This window comes from Notolepis coatsorum (genome assembly GCF_963971535.1).
Source record: "Notolepis coatsorum genome assembly, chromosome: 2".
NCBI classification, from domain to species: domain Eukaryota; kingdom Metazoa; phylum Chordata; class Actinopteri; order Aulopiformes; family Paralepididae; genus Notolepis; species Notolepis coatsorum.
Window position 1 is genome coordinate 216,233,098 of NC_140166.1, and position 23,080 is coordinate 216,256,177.

Below are 23,080 nucleotides of genomic sequence, written 5' to 3' on the forward strand. Positions count from 1 at the left end.
GGAGGACGTCTTGGCGGGAGAGAGAGAGAAGGAGGGAGGAGGTCTTGGCGGGAGAGAGAGAAGGAGGGAGGGAAAGAGGAGGCCAGAATAGCCTTTTCCTAGGAATATGTGCCATTAATTTTACTCAAACTCCTCCCAGGCAGCTCCTCAGCGGTCTACTTCCTGCATGCTGATGCTTTTTGTCAGTTGGGCCTTGAGTTTAAATGAAAGGGATCATGTATTTGTGGCGCCCTGTGGCTGCAAGTGGTACTGCCTCCTGTGTCTTCCAGACATCTCCCACAAGCTTCTTCAGTCCCATCACATCTGTGTGCTTTTGTTTTGTTCTTGCATGCAGACTTTCTGCAGAGCAAATTTGTGGGTTTTTCTCAGTGGCTGCATATTTGATTCCCATTGTTGCAAAAATTACCCTGGCGTTCTAAGCTGAATAATGTAGTGGTTAACCTCTTAAGCATCGGACGGCCCGACGGCGGGCGGTCACGCACTCGGTCGCACGTCGCAGCACTTTGCGCTCGTCTGCCGGCTCCGGGCTGCATTTTTTGCCGATCATCCAATACATTGTTGGAAAGTTGAATTTGCTGCCTTTCGATTGTCACCTGACTCAACCTATTGCGTGCTTCGGGTCTCGAATTACAAGACGAAATATCCGGCAAGCGTCGTTTGACAAGCCATTCTGATGAATGACCATGTCCGGTTGTGAACGGTCCTGAACTGACCAGTCACGGCTGATGGCGAAAATTATTGACCACCGTTGTAGCCAAAGAGCATCTGCTCCGAAAGCGATCCCAGATGGGCACTCAGAGTGGGGGAAGGTGACACAAGAAGATGAAGAATTCCTTTGTTTTGACTCGAGAAGTGAAATTAATGGAAGTGGACAGCCATTTTGGATAATCACACTGAATTTTTATAAACTTGTACTACATAAGGTGTACTATGGAACCATTATGTTTTCCAGCTCCTACCTCTCAGGTGAAAAACAGGCATCTGGCAACCACTAAACAGAAATGTGAGTACACAAAACGTTTACTTCAGTGGACAGTTAGCCTACTCAGTTACTCTATTTCATCAAAATGATTTTTCTTTATTGTGTAGGAAACTTCAGAATGTTACCTTTCAAAAAAGACCAGACTCATGCATGTGCTATACGTATAAAGTATAATAAATCGCTAATTACTTTGGGTATACAATCGTCAAAAACAAAAACAAAAAATAGACAAATTTTGTAACTCTTTGACTGCCACGCTGTTTTTCCATCTGTACTCCCTGGCGCCAGCGTTTTTTGACCATTTTCACGATGTGTGCAGACTACAGACCCATCGTATATTCTATATTATAGCTATGGAGACAATAGTATGGCTCATTTGAAAGGAAATATGTATACTCCAACAGGGGAAAAAAACGTTAGTTCTACATACCTACGTTCCTGCGCTATCCCATGCAAAGAATCGTCCCGTTTCAAAATAATCCAGTTCCGTTTCCTGAAAAACGCGAGATATGACGTGTTTTGTGCGCATATGCGCATTTTTCATGTGGGTTGCTCGCCTGCCACCTATATTATTTCCAGGTCAAAGGTAACACGACCATAGTAGAAGGATTCTCAAATCGTTTTCTGCCCTTGGGGGGGAAGGATGCCGGGATGGGTCAAGCGCGAGAGGAATCTCATCGGCGACCCGATGCATGTGTGTGTGTTCCTGTGTGTCGCCCATCTTGCATGTGTGTGTGTTCCTGTGTGTCGCCCATCTTGCATGTGTGTGTGTTCATCTGCATGACGAATAAAGACTTCTTGTTCTTCTTAATAAGCCGGTCACACCAGACCACTTGAGGCAGTGGCGGTGGAAGTGAGCGGTAACTTGATTAATTAATCGAATAATTACACGCCGTCGCTTTAAAACAAATATTGTTTCATAAACAGGGGTTCAGAGCCGGCCCTGGTCCTGCCCCACACAGACCCTGGTCCTGCCCCACACAGACCCTGGTCCTGCCCCACACAGACCCTGGTCCTGCCCCACACAGACCCTGGTCCTGCCCCACACAGACCCTGGTCCTGCCCCACACAGACCCTGGTCCTGCCCCACACACACAGACCCTGGTCCTGCCCCACACAGACCCTGGTCCTGCCCCACACAGGCCCTGGTCCTGCCCCACACAGACCCTGGTCCTGCCCCACACAGACCCTGGTCCTGCCCCACACAGACCCTGGTCCTGCCCCACACAGACCCTGGTCCTGCCCCACACAGACCCTGGTCCTGCCCCACAGACCCTGGTCCTGCCCCACACAGACCCTGGTCCTGCCCCACACAGACCCTGGTCCTGCCCCACACAGGCCCTGGTCCTGCCCCACACAGACCCTGGTCCTGCCCCAGACAGACCCTGGTCCTGCCCCACACAGACCCTGGTCCTGCCCCACACAGGCCCTGGTCCTGCCCCACACAGACCCTGGTCCTGCCCCACACAGGCCCTGGTCCTGCCCCACACAGACCCTGGTCCTGCCCCACACAGACCCTGGTCCTGCCCCACACAGGCCCTGGTCCTGCCCCACACAGACCCTGGTCCTGCCTAGAGCTGCCGCGATTACCGCATTACCGCGGTATCGCTGTTACATCACGGCCACCGCAGAGTAGGCTGAATACCGCGTCACCGCTGTTTTTTTTAATAATAATAATAATTTACCCTCCTCTCGTTGGGCTTGCGGCTCTGCAGATATACCCTACTCGTCTATCGAGGTTCCAAGCGACCCTATTGGGTACCAGAAAAGTCACGTGAAACATTGCAGACCACTGATTGGTCAGAAGAGAGACGCGTCACACGTTTTTACGTCCTGAATGTCAGTTCATCACAACAGCTAATAACGTTAGCTTTAACTCTCCGCCGGAGTGGACTACCATCGCTCTTCAGGAGTACTAAACGAGACATAATGATTTTACTGTCTGCAACGAATGTTATAATAAAAGCCCTTCGTTCTATACACTTGTCTAATTGAAAACTTTATTAACAGACCGCAGAATGGGACAACTCAGCACGCTCTGAGCAAAGAAAGGAACTGAGATATGAATAGAGTATTGCTTGCTATGGTCCGGTAAATACGCTGATGTTATTGAACGCATAACTATATAATGTCAATGCCACAAAACGAATGCCTTTATTATAAAGTAGTAACTTTATAGTAATAATAATAAGAAAGGGTCGGGGGGGTTAGGGGTAACCACCCCTGCCCGCGACACCCGAGTGAACTGCACATCCGTGTTTCACTTTCAATAACTAATGCGTGCTTGCCGAGTCCCAAACAATATTCATGCTGCAAAGTCATCCTCTAAAGATAGACATTTAGACTAGAGGCAGGCTATATGCTATAAAGAGTAGACTACTACTACTACAAAAAAAAAATGCATTCAAACTTTTTTTTTTATTTTTTGTGTGCGTGCGGTAAAAACCGCGGCGGTAGGAAATATTTTGCAAATTTGTGCGATAAGGAAATAATCAATACCGTGGCAGCTCTAGTCCTGCCCCACACAGGCCCTGGTCCTGCCCCACACAGACCCTGGTCCTGCCCCACACAGACCCTGGTCCTGCCCCACACAGACCCTGGTCCTGCCCCAGACAGACCCTGGTCCTGCCCCACACAGACCCTGGTCCTGCCCCACACAGACCCTGGTCCTGCCCCACACAGGCCCTGGTCCTGCCCCACACAGACCCTGGTCCTGCCCCACACAGGCCCTGGTCCTGCCCCACACAGACCCTGGTCCTGCCCCACACAGACCCTGGTCCTGCCCCACAGACCCTTGCTTGACCTCCGCTGTCAAAAAGTGATTTTTTCAACTCTTCATTCGCCCACTCCACTCTCTTTCTGTCCGTCTCTTCCACTCCCATCCTCCCACGCTCCCTCTTCTCTCTCTCCCTTCTCCTGCTCTCTCTCTCACCCTTCTCCTGCTCTCTCTCTCTGAACCCCCACCCCCATGTACTCCTATCTTTTCATTCTACATTTGCTCTCTCTCTTCACAGCTCTTCTCCAGACACTTTCACATTTTCTTGTCTCTCCATGCTCTGTCTAGAGAGCCCCCCTTTAACTCCCTCCTTCCTCCTCTCTCTCTGTCTCCATCTCTCTGTCTGTCCCCCTCTTTCTCTCTCTCTCTCTGTATCTCTCTCCCTCTCCCTCTCTCTCTCTCTCTCTCTCTCTCTCTCTTCTCTCTCTCCCTTTTTCTATCCACATACTCTCTGCCCTCCTCCCCTGTTCTATCCCCCTCCCCACACACCCGCACACACACACACACACACACACACACACACACACACACACACACACACACACACACACACACACACACACACACACACACACACACACACACACACACACACACACACACACACACACACACACACACACACACACACACACACACGTCTCTCTGTTCACACTCTCTGTTCGAAGGCTCATCGGCGGCTCTTCGCTCCGCTGGGCAGTTCCCTGTGCGGCAGACGACGAGGCTATCGGCCGCGTCCAGACAGACGTAGTGGGGAGAGTGAGACACACAGATCAGGTTTACTGTGCGGCCGACTGGCTGGCCGGGGCTCACGAACCACAACAAACCCCCCCTCTGACACCAGAGACACCGCGGAGTGTACGCATCAGCCCCCCTCTGACACCAGAGACACTGAGGACCGTACGCATCAGACCCCCCTCTTGGGAGTGGAAATACCTACTGTAGGAATGTAATAATGAAATAGTTACTCATGAATGTAATAACCTTTTCTGAAAATATTCACGTCTACTACCCATGATGAATGTAATAACCTTTTCTGAAAATATTCTGATGTTTATATAAAGATGTCTACAATGTTTTTAGATTATCATTGTTAATTAAGTGAATTGTGATTGTCATATGTATCTCATGTATTGTTGTGTTTTGTGTTTTGTGTCGTCTTTCTGTGTGGACCCCAGGAAGACTAGCTCGCCACTTAGGTGGCAGCTAGTGGGGATCCTTTTAAACAATAAACGATAAACACCAGAGACACTGAGGACCGTACGCATCAGACCCCCTCCCACACCAGAGACACTGTGGACCGTTGCTATGGAATTTCAAATGGAGTAGGCTATCAACAAGCTTGGCAACGCAAACGAATGACGTGTTAGTCTAATGCAAGCGAACGTCATAAAAAGTCATCAGCACCTCGGACAGTTCTGGGAGTCGGGCCAGTTCAATGCCCAAGGCCCGTCGACTTGGTGTTGAAGGATTAATTACGGCTTTTCTCCAGCGCGTTGTGACAGTCACAAATGTGCCTATTGTATTTCTGTGTTGTTATTTAGTTGCCGTGCCGTGTTTGGTCATTAAATGGCGCTCCATTGTTTGTACCTGATTTTAGGGTTTAATTTGATTCAACCTGAGCCAGTGACTTCACTTCCTGTTCCACCCGACGTCCGACAGCAGCATCAAGCGTCAACTTGTTATAGTCAGTTCTCTAGTAACGATGTGGCTAGTGTTTGTGATCAAACTCATCCAGGTCGTCTTTCGATGGATTGGCATGTCTAATAATGCTGTTTTTCTGAATACCAATGTAGGCCCATCCTCTTTATCTATCCACTCGTTTATGGTTAACGGGTACGTTAAATCAAATGTAACGTTGTGCGCGGAGTAGGTCATGTTGACACAGTTTACGTTTGACATTATAAAGCCAGCGCAGTGGTATATTCATGGTGATTTAACCGTGAGTGTATCATGATTATACTCACGGTTTAGAACGCTCTCGACCAATCAATCACAATGTGTGGTCGGACCTACCTGTTGTATAATATACTGCAGGGGTCAGCAACCTTTTTGACATGGAGTGCCTGTTTGAAATATAGTTGTAACTAGTGTGCCTCAACAATATTCCACGCATCGTAATATTTTTTTCTCATAATCAGGTCTTTTTAATGATAATTTTTACATTATTACATCATTATTGTTATTGTTATTATTAACAATATTATTATGATGGTTGTATCAACCCTAAATCTGAGTTGGGGGGGGGGGGAATGCAATGCAGACAAACAGCTGCATACAGTGCGACCATTTCACTCATATTTGCCCATTCATTTTTGGACACATCACACACCATTGGTGTGTGTACTGTACGTGTGCTGTCATAGCTCCACCTACAGGCCTAATGGAGAACACCAGGATGTGAATGGAGGGTGAATGTGAGGTATATCGTGTAAATAAGTTTTGATTGATCGCAAGACTACACTGTAAAAAAAATATATAATAATAAGTTACCAGAACTTAAAAATATTGAGTTCAGTTACTGTGCATTAAGGTTTTCAGTTTTCAATCCATAATAAGTTAACAGAAAAATAAGTACACAACCACATTATTTCAACCTAATAAAACTATGTTTATTGTCATTGTTTTAAGAACACAAGTTGACTTGGTAATACTCACATTTTGAGTAAAAAAATGGCTTTTAACATGTGCAATGTTCAATGAAATAGAAAAATAAATAATACAATTTGTTGATTAATCCCACTGGTCACAATGGTGACCGTAATAATGTTTTTGTTATAAGGCTCTGCAAATGTTACTGAATGATGTAGCAATGTATTTCCAGCTAAATTGAAATAATAAACAAATAAAGGGTCTCAATTAAATATGTGGTAGTAAAAAGAACCTGTGGGAGGATTTCAACAAGATAAATGCGACAACAGTGCAAAATATTTCACTATAATATTTAAAAAAAAAATAAAAAAAAAAAATCATTTTTTTTTGTTTTTGTTTTTTCTGCTGCCCCCTGTGCCTATGCAAATGCCCCCGCGTGCCTGTGCAGGCACGCGTGCCTAGGGTTGCCGACCCCTGATATACTGTATACTTATTATAATAATAATAATAATAATAATAATAATAATAATAATAATAATAATAATAATAATAATAATAATAATAATAATAATAATAATAATAATAATAATAATAATAATAATAATAATAATAATAAACGTTATACTTTCATATATACTTTCATACAGAAACTGCAGCTCAAAGTGCTTCACAACAGAAAAAAGACAGGCATAAAATGAGCACATAAAGTGCAGACATCACAGTTTCACATTAGGATCTAACATCCCAACAGGCCACATTGTTTATGGTTTGATTCAGTTTTAAATAGACAATAATAAAAAGAGTAAGATAAAAATAGTAAAATAGTGTACTAGTGCAGTGCAATAAAATGGTAGAATAGAATAGATGAAATAATTGTTTTACAGTGCAATAAAATTGTTCTGGATTACTGTTCAACAGTTCAAAGTCGTCTTCACCTTCTCTGTTTGGTATCCACAGTTTAAAACATGACAGTCTTCCCTCCTGTTTTATACCCACGTTGACCCTTCGAACCTCCCACCCAGGGCAAACCTCCCTCTCAGGGCGCAGTTCCCTCTATCAGGGTGCAGTGCCTGGGTCCTACACAGTTTTAAAGCCTGACAGTCTCTTGTTTGATACCCACACAGTTTAATACCTGACAGTTTTGAACCTGTAATAAAAAGCAATAGACAGAGTAAAATAATACAGTTCAATAAAATTGTAGAATAGAATAGATTAATAATATAGCACATGCATGAGTCTGGTCTCTGAAGTTTCTTATAATTAATTTGAGTACTAATGAAATAGAGGTTTGAACACACTGAAGTACATTTTTTGTGTACTCATATTTCTTTTTACTGGTTGCCAGATGCCTGTTTTTAAGTCCCAACTGAGGTGTAGGAGCTGGAAAAACATAATGGTTCCGTCTCTCCATCTGGTCTTATGTAGTACAGGTCCAAAGTTTATAAAAATCCCACGGAAAATGAATATTTTACAAAGCACTTGGATTGGGTCCCCGGGCGCGGCCCCACGCCCCACGGCCCCATGTCTGCTCCCGGCTGCCCTTGGGGGGAGGAACGGGATGGGTCAAGCGCAGAAAGGAAATCTAATTGGCGACCCAAAAATGTGTGTGTTCGCTGCATGACTACATTGTAATGTGTGCTACGAATAAAGACTTCTTCAAGTCCAGTTTAATCTTAATTTAATCTTTAATAATATAATATAATATATACCTGTAGCATAATATATATTGCCATATATAACTTAATTATTAATTTGGTAATTAATAGCAATCTCTCTCCTATCCCAACTCAACTCCAACCCACACCTCAGACTAACACTAAAGATGTGAACAAAGTGCAGTAACAAGCGGGTCTATTTAGCCTGAAATATAGTTTGATAGCATTTCAGATTCTCAGATTCAGAATGATGAACTGCATCATTATAGTGGAATGCAGCCTTGGAGATGTCCCTTGCAAGAATATATAAATAAAACAGAACTCGTGTTTGAATACTCAAGTATTCAAAATGTATTGAATAATGTACAGCTTGTATTTAGCCTGTGGCCAGAAAGCCTCTACACTGAACAAAACAAATCCCCATTTTAACAAGAAATCTTTCTCCTCGTCTTGAAACCAATATTTTAAACAAGCAAAACCGTCAATGGGTTGAGATCATTTTACTTACAAAGACAAGGATTTTCTCAAAACAAGCTCTCTCTCCCCCTCTGTCTCTATCTCTCCCCCACTGTCTCTCCATCTCTCCCTCCCTCCCTCCCTCTCCCTCTCCCCCCTCTATCTCTATCTCTCCCCCTCTCTCTCTCCCCCCTCTATCTCTGTATCTCTATCTCTCCTCCACTCTCTCTCCATCTCTCCCTCCCTCTCCCCCCTTTATCTCTATATCTCTCCCCCACTCTCTCTCCATCTCTCCCCCCTCCATCTCTCCCTCTCCCCCCTTTATCTCTCTATCTCTATCTCTCCCCCACTCTCTCTCCATCTCTCCCCCCTCCGTCTCTCCCTCCCTCCCCCTCTCAGATCACGTCTGATAGGTCATGCACAAGAGCCCAGTCTACACCTGAGGCAGAAACAGATTCCCATTAAAGGAGCACTTTGAATTTTTTTAATTCCAGTTGATTATTTTTCTCCACTTGACACCTGTCTCGCTGGAGGACAACATGTCTCACTGGAGGACAACATGTCTCACTGGAGGACAACACGTCTCACTGGAGGACAACACGTCTCACTGGAGGACAACATGTCTCACTGGAGGACAACGCGTCTCACTGGAGGACAACACGTCTCACTGGAGGACAACACGTCTCACTGGAGGACAACATGTCTCACTGGAGGACAACGCGTCTCACTGGAGGACAACACGTCTCACTGGAGGACAACATGTCTCACTGGAGGACAACATGTCTCACTGGAGGACAACACGTCTCACTGGAGGACAACACGTCTCACTGGAGGACAACACGTCTCATGTCTCACTGGAGGACAACATGTCTCACTGGAGGACAACACGTCTCACTGGAGGACAACATGTCTCACTGGAGGACAACACGTCTCACTGGAGGACAACACGTCTCACTGGAGGACAACACGTCTCACTGGAGGACAACACGTCTCACTGGAGGACAACATGTCTCACTGGAGGACAACACGTCTCACACGTCTCACTGGAGGACAACATGTCTCACTGGAGGACAACACGTCTCACTGGAGGACAACACGTCTCACTGGAGGACAACATGTCTCACTGGAGGACAACACGTCTCACTGGAGGACAACACGTCTCACTGGAGAACATGTCTCCCCGGAGGACAACACGTCTCACTGGAGAACAACATGTCTCACTGGAGGACAACACGTCTCACTGGAGGACAACACGTCTCACTGGAGGACAACACGTCTCACTGGAGGACAACACGTCTCACTGGAGGAGGACAACACGTCTCACTGGAGGACAACACGTCTCACTGGAGGACAACATGTCTCACTGGAGGACAACACGTCTCACTGGAGGACAACACGTCTCACTGGAGGACAACACGTCTCACTGGAGGACAACACGTCTCACTGGAGGACAACATGTCTCACTGGAGGACAACACGTCTCACTGGAGGACAACACGTCTCACTGGAGGACAACATGTCTCACTGGAGGACAACACGTCTCACTGGAGGACAACACGTCTCACTGGAGGACAACACGTCTCACTAGAGGACAACACGTCTCACTGGAGGACAACACGTCTCACTGGAGGACAACACGTCTCACTGGAGGACAACACGTCTCACTGGAGGACAACACGTCTCACTGGAGGACAACACGTCTCACTGGAGGACAACATGTCTCACTGGAGGACAACACGTCTCACTGGAGGACAACACGTCTCACTGGAGGACAACATGTCTCACTGGAGGACAACACGTCTCACTGGAGGACAACATGTCTCACTGGAGGACAACACGTCTCACTGGAGGACAACACGTCTCACTGGAGGACAACACGCCTCACTGGAGGACACTATTTAAACACACGTCTCACTGGAGGACAACACGTCTCACTGGAGGACACTATTTAAACACACGTCTCACTGGAGGACAACACGTCTCACTGGAGGACACTATTTAAACACACGTCTCACTGGAGGACAACACGTCTCACTGGAGGACAACACGTCTCAATGGAGGACAACATGTCTCACTGGAGGACAACATGTCTCACTGGAGGACAACACGTCTCACTGGAGGACAACACGCCTCACTGGAGGACAACACGTCTCACTGGAGGACAACACGTCTCACTGGAGGACAACATGTCTCACTGGAGGACAACACGTCTCACTGGAGGACAACATGTCTCACTGGAGGACAACACGTCTCACTGGAGGACAACACGTCTCACTGGAGGACAACATGTCTCACTGGAGGACAACACGTCTCACTGGAGGACAACATGTCTCACTGGAGGACAACACGTCTCACTGGAGGACAACACGTCTCACTGGAGGACACTATTTAAACACACGTCTCACTGGAGGACAACACGTCTCACTGGAGGACAACACGTCTCACTGGAGGACAACATTTACACGTACACTATGTCCTTTACGTTTCTCAGAAATGGCATGCTAGCTTATGGTTGAAATGCCAAAATGTTGGCGTGTTCCTTTGGGTGTCAAGGGATGAAAAGTAATCAACTGGAATTAAAAATGCCAAAGCACTCCTGTAAGTGCACGGTGGGAAAGGTTCAGAACATTCTGCGTCAGACTGCATCCAGACGCAGAGTATGTGCCATTTACACACACACACACACACACACTCATGCGCGCGCACACAGCGACGCACACACAATGTACAGCATGCAGACACGCACCCATCGTGCAATTGACTGCTTTAACCACGGCAGTTACCGCATGCACGTGTGCACAGAGTACACACACACACACTGCATTAATGGTGGTATGAGTGGGTGGTTCTCTCTGTGTTATTATCTTCAGCGTGGCAGAGGAATTATTGGCCCCCTCAGGTATCAGTGAAGAATATCTCATTTCATCTCGTCTTTCCGGGCTAGAGGATGAGACACACACAGACGTCTACAGGGTGTTTTACTGTATGTACTAGGGATGTTCAAAATCCAAGTGCACCGGTTTGAAAAAGTGCACACCGGCTACAATTCCGGTTGAACTCGCGATGCATCTATTATAGTTCAAGTTTCAAGTTTCAAGTTTCAAGTTTCTTTAATAGTTGTCATACAGAAGTACAGAATACTTTTATACAAAATGCTTCTTACTGTTTTGCTCCAGAGACTGTGTTAGACAAGATAAGTATGAAATACAATAGTATAGCATGTAAAATAGAAGTAAAAATAGAGGTCACAGTGTTCAGTATAGACGTACAATGTTCGATGCAGAATAGACGTAACTGAGTTACCATACAATATACAATATACTATGCAATATCCAATACTATATAGTGCAGAGCAGAAATGGGATGAGGTACAATTTAGGTACAATTTACAGTAAGGTGTACGAGTTGTAGTGCAAATCCTTTACCAATAAATATAAAGTGTAAAGTGTGTTTAGGTGTTCTAAAGTGTGTAAAGTGGGTGCTGCAGTGAGTTGTTTGTTTAAAGTGAGTGTGTGCGTGTGGATGTGTGTGCTGTGTGCATTTGATGGTTGTTGCATAGTGTTTATTGTTCGTTGAGCAGCCTGATGGCCTGGGGATAGAAGCTTCTTCTTTGCATTGGTAAAAAAAAACGATTCATTCATATAATTTCCTCTCATCCACTTCTGTCAGCACTCAGCAGAGACGATCTTTGCTTCGCTACTACGGAAGGCGAGTCACAGTTATCAACCAACAGGGACGTCGAGGAGAAAGAGATACACGGCGCACCGAAAAGTACATACAAATCAAATGTTTGGAGGCGGCTAGGTGGTGCAGTGGGCAAGGCGCTCACCACCAACGCAGGAGACGCTGGGTTCGAGCCCAGCTCTCCGCATTGCTATCAGCTTGGCTGGTCGTTCATACTAACACAATTGGCAGTATTAGGGGGTGGGAAGCTGATGGGTGGGGATCGGACGTTGTGGACAGCGACTCCTACAGGTCGGTTGGTGCGCCTGCGCTGCAGAATCAGGAAGCGACGGGGGCGGCGTGCCCTCCAAACGCAGACCCTCGCCGCTGAGAGATCGCGCTGTGCAGGTGAAAAGATGCGACGGCTGCCTCCTCGAGTACCGGAGGGGACACGTGATGTAAGGCTTAGTCCACATTGCAGCCGGCTTGTGGGAGGCATGGCCTAACAACGTTCGAGACAGGGGAGGGTAGAATTGGACGATACGAAATTGGGATGGGAGAAAAATAGAAAATGGGAGAAAAAAGTAGATATGTTTAATCAAATCGTATCGAACTGTATCTCAACAGGGTTGAATCGTATCGCATCACATCGCCCGGTGCTTCAAATGTATCGTATCGTTGGCAACGTATCGAGATGCGCATCGCATCGGCCTCAGTGATGGAGATGCACATCCCTAGTGTGTACTGTACTGTACTGTACTGTACTACACACCCGGGAGGTGTACCTCCAGATATACACAGATCACCTCTGTTCTCTATTTCTATTCCACCACCAGGTAGACTAAAGACGTCTATTCTCTATTCATATTCCCTATAGCACCACCCGGTAGACTAAAGACCTCTGTTCTCTATTCCTATACCACCACCCAGTAGACTAAATACACGTTCAGAATGTATTTCGTTTTTTGTTTTAATGTCAGTGCCCGGCCTCTGTGAATGTCGGGTGGTTTCCCGCCTCTTTCTCTCAGAACGCCTCCAAGAATGGAGTGCACGTTCCGTTACCATAGCGACACCGACTGTTGCAATGCAGTCCCCGGGCGCGGTCCCACACCGCAGCCCATGTCTGCTCCCGGCTGCCCTTAGGGGGGGGGGGATGGGTCTAGTGCAGAGAGGTGTTTCATCGGTGAACCATTGCATGTGTGTGTGTCGCCCATCTCATATGTGACCCGGCACGGTCTAACCCGACTCGTTAACTCATTGACCGCCAAACCCTAGATAAGTCGAGTTTCGCTGCCAGCGGTAGAGCGCCATAGCCGAGATTTCTCTGGTTTTGATCCTTTGATATTTTTCCTTTGATCCCCGTTCTAGACACTCAGCCGGAGCTCCCTGGGTCTCCCTGGGTCGGCACATCTGCCGACGTTACAATTGCAATGACGATCGAATCCTGCCAGGTGGCAGTATCGCCTACCTTTTGAACTGGGATAGATTAGTGTGGGGACACTTTTCTTTATTTTTTTTTGTCTGCAAGAACTCCTCCCCCTCAGAGGACAGAGCGACAGAGCGATCGCTCTGAGATTTTATCGCCTCAAACCTATTTCCCGTATACACGAGTATACACATATACACGAGTAATCGCGATGGCGATGGGATCACTGGGATTATTCTTTTTGGAGTATTTCTTTTTTTGGAGTATTTCTTTTGAAATTTTTTTTTCGAAGCTTCGAATTAAAATCGAAGCTCGGCCCCCGAAGCTTCGATTGCCAAAAAAAACTTCGAAGGTCAGCCCTAATTGTCTCCATAGCTATAACACACAATGGGTCCGCAAACATCGCTAAAATGGTCAATAATGCTGGCGCCATTGAGTAGAGATGGGAAAAGAGCGTGGCGGTCAATGAGTTAAAGGGGAACTATTTTACTATTTCTTTCACTATTTGGGCACTTTTACACAATTCCTGTGAGTCTATGGAACACCTCTGTAATATATATATTTTTTTTATTCATTGTTTTGTATTTCTAATCAAGTCCTCAAAAACAGCATTTTTCTACCTCAAGATCTCGAGCCGTTTTGAGCCTGGGCAGCAGGTGCAGGTGCAGGTGCCACTGTGTGCAGCTCATCTTGTATCTCAACATTATCATGCAGCAGTGTCTCTCTGACATCACATATCGCGCACATTTTCAAATGACTCAGTTCAGTGAGGGTGAATATTGTGAGAGGAGAATTGGAAGAATGCACCAATATGAGAATTTTGAGACATAGATCATATTAATATAAGTTCACATAGCTAGGAAACAATGCTAAACACTCAAAAAGGCCATTTATAAGATAGTTCCCCTTTAAGAGGACAGCCAACAGCCCCTTTGAGGCTCTATAGCTCAAAACCGGCTATTGTGTTATCAACTTTGTTAATAAGACATAGATTGAAAAGTATCCGCCCAATTTGTACAAGTGATGGCTTATTTTGTAGGTAAGAACTTGTACTTTGATATAATGTAAAGAAATAAATAATAATTTAAGCTTGCTTATGTGTGGTCACATATGTGTGTGTGTGTGTGTGTGTGTGTGTGTGTGTGTGTGTGTGTGTGTGTGTGTGTGTTCATCTGCATGACAAATAAAGACCTCTTCTAGGATGACTGAATGACTGAGTGAGTGAGTCAGTGACACTGACACTGGGGCTTCACGCCACGAGGAGTAGAGGGGACTCTTTCACGTCGCATTTTCTATTTCAAGGATCTCTTCTGAATCTTTCGCCCTGAGCTGCTGTCACCTCCACTCTTTTACCTGTCAGATAGATCTTTCCACCACAAACTCCCACATGATGTCTGGCAGGCAGCCTGGTGGAGCCTGAGCTGGTAGACCCACTAATCAGCCCCAGGGGAGCGACGTCTGTTAGCCCTCAGTCCAGCGGGCCCTCACCTGAACGTCTCCTAAACACAACTGTATTCTCTCTCTATTCCCTCAGTGTCCCTCGGTACACACACACACACACGCACACACACACGCACACACACACGCACACACACACGCACACGCACACGCACGCACACGCACACACACACACATACAAACACACACACACACACGACGCGTGTCTTCAGAACCCGGACCCGGTCAATAGACCTTTTCCCGGTAGAATTCCGTTGCAGCAGGAACACCGCTCGAGTCCGTCCTGTACATCCTGCCGGCGGCTGATAATATTGGTTTAGAATGTGCAAACGTTGTCACGTTGTGAAAAAGGGCCTATAAACATATAATACCCTCGGCTCAGCTCCTCCTCTCCTGTTGTCTACAAGCGGTTCTATCTCTCCCCCGTGGGTCCAGATCATACAGACGATTAGGTGGAGTACAGTACGTCATAAATCACAGGTGTCACCCGGTTAGAGTTAGCAGCATCTGTTCTGTCCATCATCACCCCCTGCTGTCGCAGGATCCGTGTGGAACATAATCTACTACGGTCAGCATAACACCACCAACCAATACAGGTGTGTTTGGGTATTTTAATATAGGATCAATTCTCGGGGGAACAGCAGGGTGGGTGCGGTGAGATGGGAGGGAGGGAGAGAAAAGACGTTGTGAACCGTATCACTATTACTGCTGCCACTCACTACAGTTATCACTATTACTGCTGCCACTCACTACAGTTATCACTATTACTGCTGCCACTCACTACAGTTATCACTATTACTGCTGCCACTCACTACAGTTATCACTATTACTGCTGCCACTCACTACAGTTATCACTATTACTGCTGCCACTAACTACTGTTCACTACAGTTATCACTATTACTGCTGCCACTCACTACTGTTATCACTATTACTGCTGCCACTCACTACAGCTATCACTATTACTGCTGCCACTCACTACAGTTATCACTATTACTGCTGCCACTCACTACAGTTATCACTATTACTGCTGCCACTCACTACTGTTCACTACAGTTATCACTATTACTGCTGCCACTCACTACAGTTATCACTATTACCGCTGCCACTCACTACTGTTATCACTATTACTGCTGCCACTCACTACAGCTATCACTATTACTGCTGCCACTCACTACTGTTATCACTATTACTGCTGCCACTCACTACAGTTATCACTATTACTGCTGTCTGATTGAATGCTGCCACTCACTGCCGTCACTCTACATTGTAAAAAGTGCTTTGAGTGTGTCTAGAAAAGTGCTCTATAAATGCAATGATCATTCATTCATTCATTCATTATAGTGACACTTTGCCCTGTAGATTGAAAGGTTCTAGAATTTTCTTTCATCATAACTCAAACCTTACCTCACAGAAAGGCATCATGGTATTCTGTATTTGGTATCACGGTGTTTCCATGGCATCAATAAACTATGGCTTAAAGTTGATTACACCGTGGTATTATTTAAGGACAATATCGCCATGGCGATATACATGACTTTTACCATGGGTGTACTTTACCACAATTTATATCCTGTTAGGAAGTGAATCTTATACATCCAATAGCCAATTTCCTTACATTGTGTTCACAGTACAAACATTACCTTAGATGGGCATAAGGCCTGATTCTGCCTGCATGTGTGCCACCGTCAGGATCTATATATACACTGATATGCATCTCTTCGTCTAGTTATAAGGAAACTGCCACCTTCTTGCTCTCTCTCTCTTGTCCTGTCTCCTCTGGCTTAGCTGGTCCTGCTCCCTTTCTCCCCTACCCCCTCCTCTTTCTCTTCTGCTTCCCCGCTCTCTCCCTCCCGCTCTCCTCTCTTTCTCTCCTCTTTCACCCTTTCTCTCCTCTCTTTCTCTTTCTCCAACCGTGTAACAATTGTACTGTATGCTACTAACTTATACAAACTTAAAATACCATCAAACTGCCGCGACACCTTTTCGTAAGGGTTTCCAAGCTTCAAAATGTACGTTTTGAACACCAGTGATCAGCTTTTATATTTTCTCAGAATAACTTCTTCCATCTTCCCTGCGTGGAGCCCCTTCAGGAGGTCCCAATCGTCTGGGTTGTTATTATAATCCATCTCAGGAGAAAAGCAAAGCATTCACTCCAAAAAAAAAACACAAAACTCTGACCCCAGATCAGCTTTGTGAAAACGCACACACACGCGACTGCCGACATCGAGCGAAGGGCGAGGAAAGCGAGGATACTCACATCCCACCATCATCATGGCCACGGAGAATATCTTCTCCCCGTCCGTGGAGGGCGCGATGTTCCCGAAGCCGATGGTGGTCAGGCTGGTCATGGTGAAGTACAGCGAGGTGATGTACAGGGAGTCTTTCCCGGGACCGCCCTCCCACTGGCCGGAGCCGCTGGCGTTGAAGCGGTAGGGCGAGCCGATGCTGAGGGCTAACTGGTAGAGCCAGCTGTCCGTCTTGATGGTGTTGGTGTCCTCGTCGATGACCTCGTAGTCGCCGATGCTGTACCTGTTGGGAGGCCATTTTGAGTTAGCGGAGGAACGGGGGGTCTTGTTTTGAGTAGGGATGTCCGATATTATCGCCCGACCGATATTATCGGCCGATATCGGCAGTAAAATGTGATATCGGAAAATATCGGTATCGGTTTAAAAAAAACAAAAACAATAACAATATTTGTTATATATATATCCAGTGAAATTATTAGTTACCTGAAATTATTCAGTTTTTTGGGGGGGGGGGGGGGGGGGGGGGGACCCTGCATATATCGGTATCGGTTGATATCGGTTGATATCGGTATCGGAAATTAAGAGTTGGACAATATCGGAATATCGGTATCGGTAAAAAAGCCAATATCGAGCATCCCTAGTTTTGAGAAGTGACAAGGGCTTGTTTGAAAGGTTTAAAGGTTACATCTATAGATAGATGAATAGAAAAGAACATTTGGTGAACCGTAAAAAAAACAAAACAAGGCAACCGAGTAAAAATACTTTATTCTAATGGCTAACCTTTTCTCCAGATGCAGACAGGCCACTTCAGACAACTACCTCTGTACTGTAGCACGTCTGAGGTTCCCTGAGATGCGTGTGTGATATATTGCTCCACATGGCACATAAGCCCTAATGTGTCTCCCCGTCCTCTCTCTTGCTCTCTCCCCACTCATCAACCTTCTCTCTCACTCCTCTCTTCCCTCCCCTTCATCTTTCTCACCTCTCCCTCCCTCCCTCTCTCCCCTCCCTCCCTCTCCTCCCTCCCTCCCTCTCTCCCCTCTCTCTTTCTCCCCCTTTATCTCCCCTTCCTCCCTCCCTCCCCCGTCCCTCCCTCTCTAATATTTAAGCATTACATCACGCGCAGGAGTGGTTTGTGAACAATAAACCATGCCTAGGGGTGGTCGTTAAGCCTGAGGCGCAGCCAAGGGTCGTTAGACCCCCCTAGGCATGGTTTATTGTTCACAAATCACTCCTGCAAGTGGTGTAATGCTTTTATACAACTGCCACATTCATCCAACCTTATTGCTATACAATAAACACACATTAATCGAAGGTTTATTGAAAAAACCATCCGCCAGAAAAAGTAGTTCCCACAACTACAAAAAAGACAAGTTGCCTCCATGTGGAAGCAGCTTGAAGTGCATCCAACCAACTAACACATCCAACTGTGTGTTATTGGAACTAACACATCCAACTGCCTTTCAACTAAGACATCCAACCAACTAACACATCCAACTTTTCTTTAGTTTTTAATTATGAATTTAGTGGTTATTGGATGATTGATTGAAAATTGTATTACCAGATGCAGAATGGGTACAATGCAGTACGGCTCAATACACACAATTGTTAAGGGGATGCAGACCTACTTTCTATAGAACTTCATTCTTAGATGCTTCTATTGAAAGTAGGTAAAAAAAAAAATTAAAAAAAAACATTGCAATTAATCAAAAACATTGTGTGTGTGTGTGTGTGTGTGTGTGTGTGTGTGTGTGTGTGTGTGTGTGTGTGTGTGTGTGTGTGTGTGTGTGTGTGTGTGTGTGTGTGTGTGTGTGCGTGTGTGTGTGTGTGTGTGTGTGTGTGTATATGTGTGTGTATATGTGTGTGTATGCGACCGAGTGAGTGTGTCTGGAAGCCAGACAATGTGAAGCACGTTAGATCTCTAATAGAAGCACGTTAGATCTCTAATAGAAGCATGTTAGATCTATAATAGAAGCATGTTAGATCTCTAATAGAAGCACGTTAGATCTCTAATAGAAGCACGTTAGATCTCTAATAGAAGCACGTTAGATCTCTAATAGAAGCATGTTAGATCTCTAATAGAAGCATGTTAGATCTCTAATAGAAGCATGTTAGATCTCTAATAGAAGCATGTTAGATCTCTAATAGAAGCATGTTAGATCTCTAATAGAAGCATGTTAGATCTCTAATAGAAGCACGTTATGTTAGATCTCTCCAGCGGATGATGGAAGGAGATGAGAAGTCTTTACTGTTCAGTGAGAGCGGCGGATCGGAGGTAAACGTTTAGAAGTGAGTCTGTGTCGGCGGTGAAAGAGTGGTTATCTTATCAGCACATCCCTAAAGATGACAGAAAGAGAACCGTACCAGATGCACGCCAGCCAGTGGGCCACCAGTCCAAACACGCAGACCAGCAGAACCAGCACCGCTGCCCCATACTCCAGGTAGTGGTCCAGCTTACGGGCCACGCGGCCCAGCCTCAGCAGCCTCACCACCTTCAGAGAGCTGAACAGACTGCTGATACCCTGGAGAGAGAGAGGGGGGAGAGGGAGAGGGAGAGAGGGAGAGAGAGAGAGAGGGAGAGAGAGGGGGGAGAGGGAGAGAGGGAGAGGGAAGAGAGGGAGATGGAGATGGAGGAATGATGGATGGAGAAAAGGAGGGAGGAGAGGGAGGAGGGGAGAGAGAGGGAGGAAGGATGGGGAGAGAGAGGGAGGGAGGAGAGGGAGGGAGGGGAGAGAGAGGGAGGGGAGAGAGAGGGAGGAAGGATGGGGAGAGAGAGGAAGGGAGGAGAGGGAGGGGGAGAAAGGAGGGGGGAGTGAGATGGAGGGAGAGAGGGAGGGAGGAGAGGGGGAGGGAGAGGGAGAGGGAGGGAGGAGAGAGAGGAAGGAGTGAGATGGAGGGAGAGAGGGGGGAGGAGAGGGGGAGGGAGAGGGAGGGAGGATAGGGAGGGAGGTAGGAAGGAGGGGGGAGTGAGATGGAGGGAGAGAGGGAGGGAGGAGAGGGAGGGAGGTATGAGGGGGGAGTGAGATGGAGGGAGGAGAGGGGGAGAGAGAGAGGGAAGGGAGGGAGAGGTGAGAAAGATGAAGAGGAGGGAAGAGAGGAGGGAGGAGTGAGAGAGAAGGTCGATGAGAGAGGAGAGAGCAAGAGAGAGGAAGGGGAGAGACATACGGAAATAGAGAGGGAGCGAGGGGGAGAGACAGAAGGGTAGAGTGAGGATGGACAGAATGAGGGAAAAGGAGAGGTAGGGAAGGAGAGAGAGGGAGAGAGAGATAAAAGAGGGTCAATGGGTCATCCAGTCTACAGATCAGCTCTATTTAAAAAGAAATTTCATCTGCATCACACCATGAGAAGATAGATAGATAGATAGATAGATAGATAGATAGATAGATAGATAGATAGATAGATAGATAGATAGATAGATAGATAGATAGATAGATAGATAGATAGATAGATAGATAGATAGATAGATAGATAGATAGATAGATAGATAGATAGATAGATAGATAGATAGATAGATAGATAGATAGATAGATAGATAGATAGATAGATAGATAGATAGATAGATAGATAGATAGATAGATAGATAGATAGATAGATAGATAGATAGATAGATAGATAGATAGATAGATAGATAGATAGATAGATAGATAGATAGATAGATAGATAGATAGATAGATAGATAGATAGATAGATAGATAGATAGATAGATAGATAGATAGATAGATAGATAGATAGATAGATAGATAGATAGATAGATAGATAGATAGATAGATAGATAGATAGATAGATAGATAGATAGATAGATAGATAAACATGGCAGAAAATCCACATATAAGATTCGTACATGGAATTTATAGAATCTGCCCGACAACCAGTGATGTGATGTGATATATAATATACAGTAGTATAAACAACACAGATGAAATGAGTAAGGTAATGATGCCTGTAGGCAGGAGCTATAATGTTTCTTATGAAACATTCACAACCTCTTTCCACGTGGGACGCCGCGAGAATCAAGAATAAGTCTGTGTAGACCCAGAGGCGAGGAGGCGATAGGGTCTCACTGGAGGAGACAACAAGACCCCCCCTCCCCCCCCCCCCCTCCAGACCCATGTAATTAAAGGGCCTAGAGCATCAACACATTGCTTAGATCTCATGTCAGTGGGGATGGTGAAAGATATGGCTTGTTTTCGTTGTTTATAAAAGGGGAATTGTGTATGTAAATACCTATAGCTAGGGCTTAAAACACATGCCCGGCTAAGACAGAAGCAGAGGGCCAAGGCCACAATCAAGAACATATATTCCAGCTTAAAAAGGATGGAGGAAATGCGCCTACTGTCAGACAAGAAGATAGATAACAATTTCCTCTGTGTGTGTTCAGTAGGAAGCTCTCCGGATACGTCCCACTAGCCTAGCCGTTGGCCGAACACACCCCTCCCGGTGTCTTAGGGGCCAGGGGTTCCCAAACTTTTCAGGCCAGGACCCAGAAAATAAGGCGTCAGAGAGCCGCGGCCCAATGCACATCGTCAGGCTTTCTTTTTTCTTTTTTTTTGCCAGGCGACCGATTTTTTAAGCCAAATATCACTTCAATCCTATTAAGTTAGTTATTCATTTATATGTGCTATTTATGAGAGGGCTAACTTGTTGCAAAATAATAATGATAATAATAATAGCCTCATTAAAAATACTATTGTTGCTTCGGTTGTTTTCAGCGTTTTATGTGCATAATCTGTTATTTAGTTTGAAATGTTCGTTGAAATAAGTAGATTTTTCGTTTTTGTTTATTTATTAAGTTAATATAAAACCATATAGTCACATTTTAGAATACAATAGAATAGAATTTTAGAATACAACTAGAAACACTGTCCTGGCCTGCTTCTAAGTTCAGTGGCCTGACAATTTTTTTTGAAATCATCTCGCGGCCCTCCCGTGGCTGCTCGCGGCCCACCTTTGGGTCGCGACCCCGACTTTGGGAACCTCCCGGTGTCTTAGGCTAGGCTAGCGGTCCGTATCCGCTTCCATTGACTAAGCTAGGCCAGTGTTTGCAGCCGGATGGCTTTCTACTGAAATTGGTGTCTATCTTCTTGTCTGACTCTGGAGAAGACGGCAGGTGAATTTCAGATAATGTCGGCGTGTTCCTTTAAAGCACAACACTAAAAACAGCTTCGAACAACAGGAGTGGTTGGAGTGAAAAGCGCCATCTGACAGCTGACGCACTCAGGCACACATACATACATGGCATGGTACACATGTGCACAGAAACCCATATATATATGTGCTGGTGTGCACGCACACAGACACAAGCACGCACATAAATGGTAAATAGTGCATTTATATAGGGCTTTTATCCAAAGCGCTTTACAATTTTTTTCCTCACATTTTACACATTCACTCACACATTCACACACCGATGGCGGAGGCGACCGTGCCAGGTGCCGACCTGCACATCGGGAGCAGTTAGGAGTTAAGTGTCTTGCTCAAGGACACTTCGACACGCTGCCCGGGAGGAGCGGGGAATCGAACCGGGAACCTTCCGACTACCAGACGACCGCTCTACCTCCTGAGTCACTGTCGCCCCAAATAAATACAAACAAACCTGCGCGCTAATACGAACACAAAACACACACACACACACACACACGTACAAAAAGACACACATCAGACACATGCTCATCGTCTGACGTACAGGACACATTCTCACATTCTCGCCCGTCACATTCTCTGAAGAACCGCGGCCCGTTGTCTTTGTGAGGCCACATCTCCCCGTCCTCAAAAGAAGAGACACAAAGGCGTTCTGGCTGAGCGGCAAGTCCACAAAACAAAAAAGGG

General features: G+C 45.9%; 1 pseudogene across 1 annotated transcript in view; it reads right to left on the reverse strand.

Annotated features, from left to right (window-relative positions):
* Nucleotides 1-23,080, reverse strand: part of LOC311223754 (voltage-gated delayed rectifier potassium channel KCNH5-like) — a 301,501-nt pseudogene that overhangs the window by 227,200 nt on the left and 51,221 nt on the right. Inside the window, exons 8-10 of the transcript in view lie at nucleotides 22,897-23,019; nucleotides 19,619-19,776; nucleotides 17,266-17,537 (exon numbers count right to left, since the gene is read on the reverse strand). The product of the transcript in view is annotated as a voltage-gated delayed rectifier potassium channel KCNH5-like (transcript). The remainder of the gene's footprint in view (nucleotides 1-17,265; nucleotides 17,538-19,618; nucleotides 19,777-22,896; nucleotides 23,020-23,080) is intronic.